Here is a 12,162-nt window from a genome sequence, read left to right as displayed (position 1 = left end):
TGCTACTTCTAAAGCCATAAGATGTTCTATAGAAGGCATCTTCAACTTCTTCCTAAGCACCTGAATTTTTGTTTCAGCTCCCTGCAACAATTTCTGAACAACACTTCTATCCTCTAGATTAACACCAATTTTAACAATCAATTTCTTTAATTCTTCATTTTGAGTGGTTAAAGCTCTAGAATTTTCTTTTTCTAACTTCAATTGATTAACCACTTTCTCTAAAAAAGCTTCAACTCTTCTAGCAGCCAAAGAAGTTTTATTCAAATCACTATAAATCAGTTCTCCAGTCTGCTTATGTAAGTTGATTTTATCAAGCAGTGGTATCTCTTTAGCATTTACTGTCAAATTGACAATCTTGAAACCTGATGAAGAAGACACAATTAAAGCAAAGGGGTGAGAGAAAGCTAGTTTGAATTGATTTCTCTCCAAATCCATAGTAGAAAGAAATCTTGTCTGGTAGTCTAAAATAAACTAAGCTTCCAATTGGGACTCCATTCTTTCTTTAAATCTTCTATTCTTTTCTTAAATTTTAGAATACAATTGCTTTAGCATTGAAACAGAGCTCTGGTCAATCTCTTCTAGAACAAGAGAAGATGGTGTATAAATAACATCTCCTAACCACAATTGAAAAACCGATGTTGATGATGAACTACCTCCCTCAAATAGATTAACCCTTTTAGTACCTTTGTCTATTTCTTCCTCTAAATCAATGAAATCTTCACTGCCTCTCTTTAAATTATTTTCACTTTGATGAGGAGTTTCAATCTCAACTCCTCCCAACAAACAAGTTTGTCCTCCATTTGCTAGCTTCTCAACATCTGGTCAAGGTTCATCTACATAGGGAGCATAAGAATTTTCCACTCTCCTGTTTGAAATGATATGGTGAGGATCATATGCCCATTTCTCACCTAGCTGCAAATTCATATCTTCAAGAGCACTTCTCCTATAGCTTGTCTGTTATTCACAATAAAAGGTCCCATTGTCTTTGGAAATTTAAATAGATGCCCCTTCTTTGCTGGAACAAAATGTAGTTGAATCACTTTCAAACTCTTCTTGATAAATTCTAATGAAAACATAGGCACAAATGTAGGTAGCCTATAGGGGGAAACTTCTTCTCCATATAATCTAATTTCTACATAATCTTCAAATAGAAACCAATCACCTACTTTAACATCTTTACTGAGTTGAAGAAAAGACTGAGCCTTTGGTAATATGCAAGATGAAGGAGAACTTTATGATTGAGTAAGCAACTGATAAAAAATAAGTAATAAAGTACATCAAGCCCTCATTATTTGCAGTACTTCTTACCACATCAGTCCAAAATACCACTGACTGTTTGTTCTTGTGAGGGTCCATGATATTCAATCCCAGGTGCATGAATCTTTCAACATGAGTATACAAGAAGAGGTAAGTAATTAGACAGGGGAATCTGAAACATCCAGTGATGGAAAGATTTATCAATTGAGAATTAACCATCTTCTCCCAGAAAGGTATGTCAACATTTGTTTTAGGATGCATCATCAAACTAAACATTCCTAGGATAACTCTGTTAATAATAGTAGTATCTTCCCTTCCTAAAATATTGGCCAGAATTTGAAGAATAGGTCTAACTTCCTCAACAAAAGTATCCAAAGGAAAATGAGTAGGGTCCATAGGAAAATGCTTCCCAATAGGCATTAAAAATAAATTCAATTGAGCATAATTTGTCCCAGATAAGTCTTGGAAGGTAGAAAATAGAGTTTCTTCTGAGAAAGGAGTATAAGAACTTGAAGAAGGAAAACATAATGTTTGCTGAATCAAAAGGGAAGACACTTGATTTTTTTTTCACCTAATTTGTTCATGACAAAACATTTTTTAGGATAGATGGCAAAGACCAGCCAATATATGAATTCTGGGAACACATGGGTTTGAGGAATCATGGTAGCTAAAACACCTGACCTAACAGTAGCAACATATACAGGAGACTCAACTTGGTTAAGAAGAACATGCTGGTAAATTTATATGTAATTAATGGAGCAAACTAGGTCAAATATATCCCTTTTGGTGTCCATCAATGGAATATGGGAAGAAGAACCTGCTAAAATGGCTTTCTTTGACATTTTGATAATCTTGGATGTTAGAGATTTCGCACAAATACCTGAGTAGTGGCAGGTGATGCTAACTGGAGCTGCAATTTGTAAAATTTGATCCACGGAAGCAAGATCAGAGGACAATGGAAAATGAAATGAGTCAAAGAAATGAGATTTTATAGAGGAAATAGAATAACGGGTGGGAAAGAATGGAATTAAATGCAAACATGGGAAATTTGAATTGATAACATGGTGACAAGATGGATGATGTGGTTGATGAGGTGGCATAGGGGTACGATGACAGAGTAGTGACATAACAAATATATGGTGCCCGCGCTCTCTTGCTGACGTAATACGGGGGTCGAATCTTGTACAAAGGAAATCCAATGGAGTCCCCCCCGTAACCATTATGAACATTTGATTTGCAGTCAAAGTAGATCTTGAAAAATATTTGGAGAGGCACTCAGAGAGCTAACTGTTGGGCATGTAGTGACGTCAGATTTGCTCCATTCAATGGGTCTCGCTCACATTCTCCATCGCGCTCGAAAATGTAAACGAAATTTAAACATTGCCAACTTTGGTGTTGCTAACTTTGGTGTATGGGGACCCACCTGCTTTAATCTTAAGTCTACATTAATATTTAATTAGTGTAGCTTAATCCACCATTATAAATTAATCAAAATTCAAGATCAATTTTTTTTGCCTTTTTATTTTCCTTTTCTTTTGATTTTTTGTGTGTGTAGACATATATACATTTTCTTTTAATCATAGAGAAAAGTAAAACAAGCCACAACAGGTCCTATGCACAATCTGATTAATTCATAGATGGGAAATCAATTTGTGCATTGAAATTACTTTTTTCATGAACTGATCTATGCCAATCCACTGAAGAATAGTGCACACGGTCTAGTTGTTCCCATATATTTTAAAAATCCATTTTGTATGTTGATTTTTATTGCATAATTGTGGCTGGAGAATCTTAGTTTTGTAGGGGCTATGCATAGTAGATGGAATAAATATCATATCGATATCATAAGTTTCGAATGATTTTATGCCAATGTACGATGCTCTATGTTTTGGTTGCACAAGGAGTGCACAGAGATTAGAGATGCATTTCAATAAATGTAATGTGCATTTTGGGACAAGACTTTTGTTTGATAGCTATAGATAAGATTCATATATACAGAGGTCACTACTTTGAAAAAACTGAGCTTGATTTCTTATTAGGTATTATGCTGTTAAAGGAACATGTATGGAAAAACCCAAAATTTACAAGATAAAACTGATGGCTCTTATGCTTATTGCTTTTCCCTAGGTTTTGGAAGTGTTTCATGCAGGATAGATATGCTACTATTTATCTTCTGTTTCATGCTGGTGATGTGATATGTCTAGAGGTTCTGAATTTGTTGCTGTTAGTAGGAAGAATCAACAATTATGTTTCATATTGAGAATGTGTTGTAGCGGCTACAACCACCCTCCAAATTTTTTCCTATGCTTCAATTTTGGATCCTTCCTTCCTATCCATAGGAGCTCATCTTGCACTGATCCTGGTATTCATGGTTCAAGTAAGACATATCTTTCATTTGTGCTTGTGCTTTCTTTTTTTCACACTTAGCTAGTATTTCTAACTCACAAGCTAATCTCCCAAATTGGTTTCACAACAGTTCGGGGCTTGCCTCTAGAAACTACGCAATCCTTGAGGGCAAGCAACCTTCATGATGGGAATTGTGAAGTTCAGACTGCCAGTCAACCTTGATATCAAAAAATACACAATCATGAAAGGAAAACCAACATTGAGCCTATAAACTGCACAATTCCTCATTAGTGAGATAAGAAACTATGCAGTGCACTGAACTGGAAAGTTTCCCAATACCCCAGAATCGCACAATCTTTCCCGTCAGCGTGCATGAAAAGTTTCCCTAGAAAAGCAAGAAAGCTAAAGGTAAAAAATAATCCCTAGGAAGTAGGGATATATTATTAGTTTCCCGAAGGTGGAACATTTCTATTTTTAGAAGTGTTCACGAAGTGTCACTTTTCCTTGATTTTAGGCATCTGCATCATAAACCCTCATTTTCTCAAATTTAGTTAATCGACACCTCTAGAGCTCATTTTCACATATGATATTGGAGCTCTAGCATTCCTGAGGAGATCAAGGAACCTTCGGTGCGGTCGTCATCGTTTTTGTAGGTGAGTTTCACTTTTTTTGTCTTTTGCCACTTTTTCTTCCGCTTTTTGTCATTTCTCTCGTGTGAGTGCTGTTTTACCTATTTCTCTTCATGGTTGCTGATGTTTCAACTTATTTTAACTTCTAGAAGTGTTGTTTTAAGTTTTTGTTTTCCTTTCACAAGTGTCGCATTGGTTTTCCTAATTTTTCTCCAATGGTCACTGTTGAGGCCACTCTCCTCATCTACTTGATTTTCCTTATGTTTGATTAGTTTATGCACTTGATCTACATTGATTTACTCATACTTATTCAATTTTGCACTAAAAATCACATCATTACTCACTTTTTCTAGTCTTTCACACTTCCACCAAGCATACCTGCACTTGCTTTGGCCAGATATTGCCTTGCCCATCCAGACGCTATGCAATCCTAAGGCTCAAGCCACAATATTGGCCTCTGGAACTATGTAGTGTACAGTATAGGCTGGCCCAACTGCGCACTGCGTAGTTCCAAGGTTCAACCTTTCACCTTGGCCACTGAGACCGTGAAATGCGCAGTCTCTCCTACTCTCTTCCCAGACTAAGATTGTGCATTGCACAATCCCAAGCCTCAAGATTCATCCTTGGTAGATGGGATCGCACAGTGCGTAGTTCCCAAAGTCAACTAGTCTCCCTTGTTGATAAAAATTGTGCAATCCTTTTCTCCAGTTGCTCAATTTTCTACTTGATCATTCTTTGAAGGTAGATTTATTGAAGCTAATGTTTGCTTGTCGTGAGTGTCCTTTTGGTCCCATAGGTACCACACTGGTGAAACACTTTCTCCCAGTAGTCATTGTTACCATGGCACCAAAGAGAGCCACTTCAAAGGAGATCATTGAAAGGAGTACTGGGGAAGTAGTTGAGAAAACATCAGTATAATTTCCAGTGTGTGCAGACACTCAATTGTTTATAGAAAATGGGCCAACACTAACATGGAAGTAAGTTAATGGAGCTCTTTCAAGAAAGAGCCTTGAGGTAAATCTAGAGAACAACTCCGTAAGAGACACTAGTAGAAAGAAACAATATCATACATGATAAGGGAAAGATAAAGGTCACTGATAGTCTAGGGGGAGAACAAAGCTACAAGATGAAAGAAGATCGAATCCTTATGAAAGAATCTTTAGCAATGGAAGAAAGGAGGAAGAAAAGGATAAAGAGAGAAGAGCAAAGGAAGAGAGAAAAACAAAGCTTGTAGGAAGTAGAATTGAGATTGAAGCAAGCAAAACAAGAACTGAAGGAAGAACGAGAGATGAAGAGGAAAGAGCAAGAAGAGAAGCAGAAGCAGGAAGAAGAAGAAAGGCAAGGCACCATAGTAGAGGAAACAATGCCAATATAAGTCAAAGACCAAGCACAAAACTAGCCAGTAGCAGAGGAGGAGGGTGAACAGGTGCAGGATCGAGAGGTTTCTCAACAAATTAAAGACTTGATTGAAGTTGCAAATTTGGAGTTGGAATTGGAGCTGTAGAATGCGGATGTTGATCTAATGCCGAGTGAACCGCAGGTTGCCGTTTAGTCTCCATCACCTCTACCAACAGAGTTAGCTTCAAGTGAAGAAGGGCTGTTGTTCCTCTTGATGATGATCCAGTGATGGACTTGTACAATTTTCCTTATGATGAATTCCACAAGAGAATTGTACAAGCACGAAGAAAGCATTTTTCGGATGATCATGCATCACCTGCATTCACTAGAGAGAGGGTGATAGTGGCAGACACCAACGAGAATCCAAATTCCATTGCCATGTAGCAAGATCAAAGACTCAATATTTGATGGCCGAGAATAAGAAATTGGCACAAAACTTATAGGATGCCCGACAAGAGATAGAACAACTCTGCGCAGTAGCACAAAACACAGTCTTTGCATAGGTCTACTCAGAGGAAATGAGAGCAACGATACTTGGTGAAGTATAAACACTTGGAGAGACCATGAAGGACCTCTATGAGGAGATCATAACCATACACAAGGAAATTATTCACTTGTATGGTTTGGTCCTCTATCAACATTTTGTGTTAAAGAGATTGAAATGGACAATAGAGTTGTAGAACATTGGACAAGTGGTTTAGATTGAAAATTCTTACCATGCATGTGAGAAGTCCAAACACTATATCCCAAGACATTTTTATGTTCATATCATATTACAAATGGTATTGTAACTATTCACAAATTTAAGATATCATTTCAAATTGTCCATCCTATTCTCCATAAAATTTAACATATGTATTTTACTTCCATTTAAAAAGTTGATATTTTCAACCTCCCTTCTCCTATTTGAGATTAAATGGGGGAGAAGATCTTCTCAAAGTGTTGCAAAGTGAAACAAAATCATCAATAGCATCGCCTGTCATCCGAACGATATCCATGTTGGCCAAGAAATCCCCAGCCCAACGTCCAACAATAACACAATAAACTATATGTATTCTAAACTGTATACTCTTCTTCCACTCCAACAATTACTAAGGGAAGCGATTTACTTGTTTTATGATTTCGGATGTGATTTCAGTATTCGAGATCAAATAACTTGAGCAAATTTAGTGCAGTAACTGTCTACATACTTCTCACATTTGATACACGATAATGTTGAAACTGCTAAGTGGCGGAACAATATATAACCATTGCCAAAGTGCCAGAGTTTCCCTGCATAAAAACTGTCAAGAGAGAATTTAGTGTATGTGGACGGATCTACTTATCAAGAAATGAATAAATCCATCCAAACACCTTTCTATCTTCTACTACAATCTGCACAGGTTCTTCTATCTTCCATTTTTGTTCTAGAAAAAATATATGATATAAATATACATACTAAGTAGAAAAGTATTGGCTACAATTGTACAACATATACATAAATTAAGTCTCCTCTATATAAAATATTCAACAAACTGATAAGAATCCTCAAGAGTGTTTGCTTGACGGTCCCATGGAGACTCCACCCCACTTGCATTCAAAACGAATCCAAACATTGCCTATCTAGGGCTTTCTAGAGTTCTCTGAGCATGTTCGGTGTGTATCACGAGGACATCCCCTAGGCATATTTCAAATATCGTTAGGGATGTCACGAACACATTGTACCAGTAAAGCTGGGCAAATAAGTAAAGCGCAAAGTAGGTTTATGAAACTTAAAAGAATTTAAAAATGTAGACGCGAGAGTAAAAAATGCAGAGTGGGTGTTTGAAATTTAAAAACAATAAAAATTTTATATGCGGGAGGAACATATGTACCATTCCATTTCTGTGTCAGTCACCACAGATGATGAGGCACAAAGTGCAGCTGGACGGATGGGAAAGCTAAGACGGAAACAGGGACGGGAAAGCTAAATGGAAACCTGAAAAATACGATAGCAATGTCAACTCCAAAAGTATCATTCATGATGTCCATGGGTATGTATGAGATACATGGCTATGTCACATCCTTTCCAAAAAGTCGCGTTAAATACTACTCTCTCTCACACATATATATAGCATAAATGAGTAAGGATTATTTTAAATTCGCGTTTGGTTGTAACAAATATGTGGGGAATTAATTACAATGCATCATTTTCAAAGCATTTTTTAGTGAGGAGATGATTATCAAATAAAAAAACTATTAAAAGAAAAGACTATGTTATCCGATTGTCATACATATATTTGACAAAATTGAGATAACAAAAAGACAAATTTTCAAAAAGATCGCATTAAAAAAGAAAGAAGACAACTTCCTTTGTAGGTCTGTGTAAGTCAAATTTCAGGTTGCCAAAGTTTGGTCTTGAAGTAGAGCTAGCAATGTCTTGGTTCCTTATGGATTGGCCGTTGTGCTTTAGATCATCTAGCTGTCTTCATATAATGTCCATCTCATTATCTTGGCATGAGTGTTTATTTTTGAGATTTTGAATCTCTTCAGTGATAAAAATGAGATAATTGTCTTATTGATGAATTTACCATTTTAATCCAAATTTTCCATTTGCAAGGCCTCCATATGCATGCTACATGCATTATAGGCTTTGAAACTTCCAAAGGTGGTTGAACTACCAAGACTAGTAGACATGATTGGTGATACAAAGGGAGGGGTCTAGGAGGTAGGAGAGGCAAATCTCGAGTTGTGCAAATAGAGGATGTCATAGGGATTTCGTAAGATGCCATCATGTACTAGGGCATCATGGAGCAACACCAAAGGATACATGAATAATTAAGACAAATTCTTCATTCAAGAACAAGGAGGGTGAACGCTGGGAGGCATGATTGTTGAAGGGGAAGCAGGAGGGGCTTGTAGATATGGAGAAGATACCACCTTTTACCATATAGTGGGGAGTAAAGGGGATGATAATCCATAATAATGCAGATGGATGGAGGTATCAGAGTCGGCCAAATTGACAAACGACAAACAGAGTAGAGTAATTCACCTCCATAGGAGGAAGCAACTAGAAAAAAATGATGACAAGCACTTAAGGAAATCCTGAAGGAGATGCCAAATACAATCAAAATATGAGTTGCAAACATTGCCTCAGGATTTATCACTGTTGACTTTATACATAGGATCGGTTCCTGAAAGTGAATTTCTCCAACTAATCAAGCTGCAGTGGTGGGGAAGCCAATTCCTAATCCTACTAACGCTGAGAATGGTAGCAATCACAAGGGCTCATTACAAAGCCTCTTGGTACCAAACTTGCAGATGCTATGACGACTTCAAAAGGGAGGTGCCCATAATTTGAATGGAGGCACGAGGAAGATATCCCCTCTAGAGAATTTTCCTAGACGAAATTGTGAGGGGCCATGAACTAGGCTTGGAATTTAACACCGGAATGACGACCCTCATACACGATGCCAATCAAATCACCATTAAAACACAACTTGTTCTAGCTCACTGGATTCATCACTCTGCAAGTTGGTGGAGTACTACGAGGCAGGCTCTTTTGTACGAAATGAGAAGGAGTGTGGGGAGTAAATATAGTTTCCCATGCATCGGTCAGTTGCTCAGCATTAGCCATGACAATGACCAACATGGCCCATAAAATATTCTTTCTAATTCTTATATTGACCCTTAATGTGACATCAAGGGGGTGACGTGAGGGTAATAGCATGGAGTGGAAAAAAACATTGAGGAAGTTATGGAATAATATTCCAATATTTAAGACCATTAATTTCCCTTTGAACCATTTCAAGGTGGCAGACTAGATTGACTTGGGGATTTGCTTTTGAACTTTGGCTTCTGAGGATATGGAAGAGAGACTTTGAGGGTAGGAGGTCCAAAGCACAATTTATTATTTTGAGGAGGAGCTTGAGGAGATTCTCCTTTGGATAGGAACCATTGATTAGATGTTGTATAGTAATCATAGAGTCTCCCAAGATTATTAGTTTAAAAATTCCCATGTCATGAGCTAGAGTTAGACCCAATAAAATACCATACATTTCCACTTGATCATTTGTTTTCCTACCTAGCCCCTAAAAGTATCTAGCAAAAATGTTTCCTTCAAGATTATATATAATCCCTCCCCCTCGTGCCACCCCTTGAATTACAAAAAAATATTAAAAAAGTATTTAATTTTAAATTTAATAAATATAGAATGGAATTATTATAAATAAATCATTAACTTAAAGTTAAAAAACCATTTTTTCATTATACTTAGTTGTATATGTAATTGTATATTTATTGGTCACTATTGAGTATAAGTAGTCTTTACATAATGGTGTTGTCTAGAGAGACAACAATTTCACTAGGGCAATGACTTTTTCACCGAAATCCAATGTTATTTATTTTGAAAAATGTTAATTTAGAAGTAATCCAATCCGAATTTTGAAGGTAGAAATATATTCAACACCCTCAAAAACCCCAAGACACCTAAATTTCTATAGTTTGACAACTCTAACTTGGACTTCCAAAAATTTCATCAGGGATTTTCAAAAAACGTGCCAAAAAAATCTATATTTTCATGGTGAAATTGTCACCTACTTAAACTACTCTTTACATGAAGAGTAAATTTCCAAAATTTCAGGAGTTTAATAAATCTAATTTGATAAAAGAGATTCTCAAATGAAACTATGTGGAAGATGTTTAATCTTCCACACCTCAAAATTTCGCTCAATATAAATAATTGTGTAAATATACACTCTATCAAAAGAAATTCTCTCCAATTAATTAATTCAACATATAGATAAAATTATTTTTTCTCACATCATCGATAATATGAACATTATAATGTATGTAATGAACCAGACGTTACTAGCTTTGATAGCAATTTGTACTCAAAATCTATAAGTCTCTAAAATGGATAATTCTAGAAGATCAGTCTCTTTCAGAGAGCTTGAAGATGAAGAAAACCCATTAAGAGATATGTTTTCTTCATCATCTAAAAGGGTTATAAATTCTGCAGAACTTGAATATTTTGAAAGTCAGCCTGCACCTAAGTGGTGTCTGCCCAGTATCTCCTCGTCAGAAGTATATGCTGACTTATCTATGTTTCATCTTAAAGCTGTAACTAGAATATCTATCAAAGAAAGTATTAGTCAAATACAAGAGAACTTAGATTCTATACAAACACTTTCTCTTCTTGACACTAAGAAACTTTAGGCTGAAGCCAAAAGACTGGGAACCAAATATTTGCATCTAGGGTGCATAAGGGTAGGGATCAATCCCTTAGTCCATAGAGGACTGAATACTTTTGTTCTTGTCACAGTCAGAGATTTGACACATAACAAGTATTCAAATTCGTTGATAGGAGGAATGGTTGTTCCATTATTAAATGGACCAGTATAATTTGATTGCTATCCCAACTTTTCTATATATACATTTGATGAGCACATCAAGGATATTTTACAACTACAGATTCAAACAATAGGGTTTGATATGAAGAAAAAGAGAAATAATATTGCCATTCAAACTCGTGGTTGTTTTAGACACACAAATACGCTCTATCCTGCAGTTCTCCATGCTCCCAGAAAATAATCCAAATCTAGTGTGGTTTTTCTAACAGATACCCAAAATCAAAAGATAGAACATCAGATTATTAAATGGGAGGACCTAAGTTTCCCAGAAGATTGGGTTGTTGATAACACAAAACATCCAACATTGCAAAAGATTACTTCTGCTGTTATATAAGAAGGACCATCATCTGCTGTAGTATCCTTTCCTAGAAGATCTACAATAGATCACAAAAGAATCGATTTAGCTTGCAAAGCATCATCCATGTATATTGATCCACAAGTAGTAGATACTGCCAGTTCTTTTACACCATCTGTAAATTGCCTTCATATAGATCTATTTGAATATGCCTAGATTGTAAATTTTTCATCCCTGCAAGTCATTTGCCCAAGTTGTAATCAAAAGATGTAGCCTTGCTGATTCTGTCATACATCAGAACCACCATCCAAGGACAGGAGTATCTCCTCCTACAACTTCTGTCACTCCGTGTCCAAATCCTAAGTGTTATGAAATACCTTTCCCTCATGATACTGATCATGTATTAATGATTCATGAGCTTCCATCTTTGGAAAATGAAGACCCCCGCCTCAAAGACATGTTTAGCAAAATGCGTCCTACTGGTATGCCTCGCTATGGTCTAGGATATCTGGAACAACTTGATGAAATAATCCCTCAATCTAGATTTGACAACTTTGTGCCTTCTGATTGTAAAAAGCCGTCAAAACCAGAAATGCACAAGTTCTTTTCGGTTATGGAAGGATGTAGGAAGCATACAATTGATCATCAATGGATGAAAAATATGCTTAATTGAGATTTATACACTCATCCTGAGGCTGAAAGTTTTGACCTTACCACTCCATACCCAGAAAAAATCAGATTATCCCATGAATGGAAAACATACATGCAGAAAAACAATGTCTAGTTGTCTTTTTATGAATAAAAGAGAAAGCAAGAAAATACAATATATCTATCTTCAATATATTTGTATTTGTACTATAACATTAAT

The sequence above is a fragment of the Pinus tabuliformis genome, chromosome X (genome assembly GCF_031772625.1).
Source record: "Pinus tabuliformis cultivar Carrire ecotype Pingquan chromosome X, CPIR1, whole genome shotgun sequence".
In the NCBI taxonomy this organism is placed as follows: domain Eukaryota; kingdom Viridiplantae; phylum Streptophyta; class Pinopsida; order Pinales; family Pinaceae; genus Pinus; species Pinus tabuliformis.
The sequence above is the reverse complement of the archived record's forward strand: the minus strand, read 5'-3'. Positions refer to the sequence as shown.